Below are 5758 nucleotides of genomic sequence, written 5' to 3'. Positions count from 1 at the left end.
GCTCGTTTTTTAAATATGCTTGAGCTATCAGATGTCTGTATATTTTAGTTTATGACATGCTGTGCACTTAGAATATACAGTCAATCGTGTGAATGAAAAGGAGATGATACCACCTCATTCTCAATAATAATACAATTGCAAAATATGTTGCTAGAGCTCAACACTGTGACTGTGACTGTCCTGCCTTTCATAGCCATCAAGGGAGGATAGAGCAAGTTCATTTTGAAAGCCCAATCTGGAATTAGTATTATATCTGAATAATTTCAGATTTTTAAGGTAGGTGTGGGGAGCATTGTTGTTTTTCTCTACTATTGACGGGACGGCATTTTTATTGTAGAAAAAGTGGTCTTTCTGAATATTTTTATAATAGATGCTTTTCTGAACTCTTTTTTCCTCTTCTGATTTACAATGTGTTATTGCTCGCTAAATTCTTAATGCAATATCTGCATCTTGAAAGTAATTTCAATATATATAATACTTAAGTAACAGGAAAATTGGCAGTGATACTTAAAAATACGGTACTGGATGCTGTGTTCAATTTTAAGAAAGAGTGGATGTCGGCATAATTCTTTTTCAAGTTCAGTAAAGTTTATGTGGTGATGTCAGTACTGAACATAAGTTTCAACTTGTTTGACTCATATCATATGAAGGTGCAGGGGAGAGGATCCAATAGTTGAGCGCGTTCCAATTGTTGTGATAGCAGTTGTTGATTTAATAACCATACTTGTTGATGTAATGTCTCTTTTTTTTTTTTTTGACAATAGTGCATCAATAGTTGTCAGTTTGATACTCATAATTGAATGAAATGTACCCTTAGTTTTAAAAAGCAACCAATCATGTGATGCCACATCACCTGCACAAGTACGGAGGCTTTTTATGCACGACTATTGGTCTCACCTGTTTTTTTGGGCTGTTTTGGACACATTGGCAAAAAACATGCTGGTGTGGCATCATATTTGATGATTTAACCCTGAAACTTTAGTTATAAGCAGGGGATTTGCCAAGTAAGCTGCTGTAAAAAATTGGGTGATATTTGAAATTTTCGCATAAGATTTTGAGAAGTGTGAAGTTATGGTGTTCAACTATTGGGTTCTCTATTCTAGTGTTCCTTCATATGTTTATTTTTGCCTTAAAATTATATTTCAAATTCTAAAATAGCAATTCCATTTATATTTATAATTTTAACTTAAATAGAAAGCATGAATTTATTATAATATTCAAATAATTCTAATAATTTTTAATTTTTTTTTTTTTCTTAATTTGCAGCTATTTTTTAAAATGATTTTTCTTTAATTTCTGATCATGTTATGGGCTTTATCCAATAACTTGATATGTGAAGTTAAAGAGTTTTGTCCTAATATCTTGATTTCTTTTTGGAGGGTTTGCATCCTCTTCATTGTAATTATTGATAAGTTTTGCTTTTTCTCCTAATTTGCAGATATTTTCTTAAATGGTTTTCCTTTAATTTTTGGTCATGTTATGGGCTTTCATCCAATAACTTATATGTGAAGTTAAAAGAGTTTTTGTCCTTAATATTTGATTTCTTTTTGTAAGGTTTGCATCCTCTTTGACTCTAATTATTTATTTGCAGGACACTTAATACTTAAATTTAGGTGCCATTTTAAATTCATCTTTAATTACTTTTCTTGTAACTAGTTTATGAATTAGTGATTACCTCCTTGTCTTGGGGAATTGTCTTGGAAATCCATGATTCAAATTGTGGAACAAATTATTAGAAATGTAAATTGGTTTATTGGAGATTTGTAATCCGACACTTTTGATTTCATTAGGAATTGAAAGTTTTACTCCCAAGTGATGTTTCACTCATTATTTTGGTTATGTCCAACTGTATAGCATCTAGATGTTGTTGAAGAGTAGTTAGTGTACTTGCCAAATTACCAATATAGTATTTTATCACAAGGTTGATACCATTGTATATAGTGAGGATATTTTATTGTCTAGTATTCTTTATGTTGCAAGGTGTGTGCCCTTGGTCTCCTTGTGTTGTGCAGCGCAACGCTCGGGTTTGTGACATGGCTTAACCGTCTCCTATGGATTCTATAAGTCTAGTGGTTGTGTTGGGTATTAACAGGTCAATCTTTTGGTGCAACGACACCACACTTGTAACAAGTGGTATCAGAGTTTGGTCATAGGTTCAAAACCTTTTGTTTGCGTTGGAGGATTGTTGCAAGGTGTGCACCTTTGGTCTCCTTGTGTTGTGCAACGCAACGCTCGGGTTTGTGACATGGCTTAACCGCCTCTTATGGACTCTATAAGTCAAGTGGTTGTGTCGGACATTAACAGGTCGATTTTTTGGTGCAACGATAACCACATTTGTAACACTTAAGGCTTATCTTTTGGTGTTTTTCTCAAGAACTCTAAAGAACAAGAGTTGGTAATTGGCAAGGTTCATAATTTAAGACAAGTTTTTTCTCATCCTTAGAGGGAAGAAATAAAACAAACTATTTGTAGCTCTACAATTCATCTTTCCGGTTTCACCTTACATGCATCGAACAAAAGACCATTTTCAATCATTTTCTCTTATAATTCCTTAATTATATCTTTACGCCTTAATATGTTTTCCATTTTTTTTTCCCTCTTATCTTTTTGCTTATCTCTTTGTCTTTGGCTCAATAGCCTTATGTCATTAAACTCAATTTGCAAATCTACAATTGCACTTAAAATCCACGTTCTTTCAATATTCTTTCATCCTTTGATCATTTTTATGATTTTAATTTTAGTCCCTTTATATTGCATTTTCTCAATTCATTTTTATCATTTTTTATGTTTCATTCATTGTTCTTTATTTTTTAGTCTCAACACCTTTATTTTATTAATTGTAAAAGTAAGCTCATTTTGTAGCTTATTCTCCAATCATATCGTTGCATTTTTCCAACTTATCTTTTTCTTGAATATATAACATATCATTGTACTCTCAATACTCTTAATCAAATAAGGCCATTCTTTAGAATTTCAATTGATGGTTTTCATGGTTCTTGAGAAACTTTGATTCACTTCCCATAATTTTTGTTGTTGTCACTATGGCTTCTATTTCAGCCTCATGATATTTGGTTACTTTGGATAAAATTAGTGTGAAATATGACTCTATATTTGCCATTTGATTTTTATTAACCCAAACAACTTGGTTGGTCGCTGAGTTTAAAATCAATTATTGATTGTATAAGAACTAATGTTATGCTGCATCTTATCTATTCATATAGATCTCTTTTGTTGGGATAATGTTTCCCAGTGTTTCCAAGTATTTATCAAGGGAACAATAACCGAGGTCTTACGACAACCTTTGTTACTTGTTAATAATTTTGGGGGATTTCAAGTTTGTACAAAAATCCTTGAATATGTTCTGTCTTCCATCCTTTGTGTAGACCTTCATCAAAGAATGCATTCATTATTTTGGCTTTACTCTATAGATACTTTGACCATTTGTAATGACCTTTTTTAGAACATTGCTTATTTTTGTTTAATGATAGTAATTCATATTCTAAAATGACAATTACATTTATATATTTAAATATAAATTAAATAGAAATGTTCAAATAATACTAATAATGTTTTATTTTAAATTTCTACTATATTTCTTCTTTTGATTTGCAATTATTATTTTTAAATAATTGAGTTGAGAATTTTTTTCCTTATATCTTCTTGGAGGGTTTCCATCCTCTTCAGCTGCAAGTCACTTTTTTGCTTTTGAGACTAGGGTAACTGGAAACTCAACAACACTTATAAACTAAGTGTTCCAATACCACAAAGCCGAACATGCTCAAAGAGTAATTAGGCAAGGAACTATATCTCTAAGGAACTATATCTCTAACAAAGGTTGAAGTCTATGAATGGAGTTACAGATTAGGGACCTCCTAATTAGGATATTGATAAAACTGACCTAATGCAATAAAGCTAAAAGCTGTGTCTTAGGTTTAAATACAAGAGCACACAAGGTAAGTTCAAGAGGTTTTCTTTGTCACAGACTTCCTTCTCGAGGCTTAAATAAGATAGAGCTTTAGGTAGTAGGTAATTGAGAAAAAGGTTGTAGATTTCACAAAGACCTTGAATTATAGATTTCATAGGTGTATACTCTTTGAATGACACTAGTTAGTGTATATATATTGGTAGACAACGAAGAACGAACTAATGAGGGAACATCTGGTTGAGGAGATGTTATATGTATTCCTGTTTAATATGTAGACATTCTTCATTGATGTATAGATTATAGAATGCACAAAACCTCCAATGGTGTGGATTTATATATTGATTTTGCGTGTATGTATATGTATATGCATATGTGTATGTGTGTATAAGTGAAAGATTGATGTTATTTGAATTTTTTGATTTTAAGATATTCATCATTGATGTATGAGTTTTTGAAATATGTTATAGAATGCACAAAACCTCTAACAGTGTGAATTTATATATTGATTTTGCATTTGTCTTTAGATGTTAGTAGAGTCTCTCTCTATGTATATGTTCACATTTTCATTGGTGAATGCACTTATAAATACATTATAAAATGTCTATATCCTTCAATGATGCGAACTTGTTTGTTGAGTTTGCATTTTGTCTTGGATGTTCGTATCTAGGAGATGTTATTTGTATTCCTATTTTATGTTGAAGATATTCTTCACTCGTGTATGGATTTTTGTAAAATACCCATTCATGATCAATTACCATCACATGAAACTATTACCAATCCCAATCTTATTGCACATGAATAGGAGCAACCTAATATTATGTTTCCTAATTAGACTCCACCTTGTGTCTATACAACCTATGAAAGAGTCTCTTGGTCCTATCCTTGTCCAAAGGAAAATATTATCATGTAAATCGATTCCTACTAAGCCTATCTAAGAGTCTCTTATCTTAGTTAAAGTCAAAAATCCATTTGTTGATGAACCAAAGACAATCAAGCATATCCAAGAAACCTCTATGTTCAACCTAAATCAAGAGCCATGCCAAGAAACAAATCCACAGAAGGTTCAAACATGTCCTCAGCCAAGTCAAGGTCAAATTATCCAAAATTGTTCAAGAACAAATGATCTAGATCCTAGCTATGATCAAGAGAGATAAGTAGATTGCCTTATTCAACTTTAACATATCCATAATCAAGAGATCCAAAATAATCATATCAATCATGAAGACAAGAACATTATAATAAATACTACTAAAAATATTTAGATGATAATGACACAAGTGTACATGACAAGGAAGCATTAAAATCATCTTATCAATTATGATCAACTACCTTTATCAAGTCAAATTTTCTCATGAATATGATAGTAACAAGTTCTAATCATCCTCAATAGGGCATACATGGGCTAGCATCATGCTAAAAATAAGTATCCTATTGCAAAAAAAGAAGTAAAAAGATGAAATAGCAAGGAAAATGATTGAGTCTTCATGAACAAGGTTTCACAAAGCCTATCCAATTCTACATTAGCAATGGTCGAAGCATTAGATGTAAGCCTTCTATCAAACAATCTAGTGATATTAGTGTATGCCTGAAAAAATAACAAGCATACCAATGAAACATTATATGTAAGGATCTAACAGATGACCCAAGTTAAATAAACAATCCTTGCAAGACATCCCATTGTTTTCTATCTCACAGGATTCCTCAAGTCATGGTTGCTCTCAGATCATTGAGCAACTGACCTTTAAAATGACAACTTCAAGACCGAGTGATATGTGATAAAAATGATCTATATGCCAAGCATGCAAGATCTATAAGATGATAACAAAGCTTGCT

The sequence above is a fragment of the Cryptomeria japonica genome, chromosome 10 (genome assembly GCF_030272615.1).
Source record: "Cryptomeria japonica chromosome 10, Sugi_1.0, whole genome shotgun sequence".
NCBI classification, from domain to species: Eukaryota; Viridiplantae; Streptophyta; class Pinopsida; order Cupressales; family Cupressaceae; genus Cryptomeria; species Cryptomeria japonica.
The sequence above is the reverse complement of the archived record's forward strand: the minus strand, read 5'-3'. Positions refer to the sequence as shown.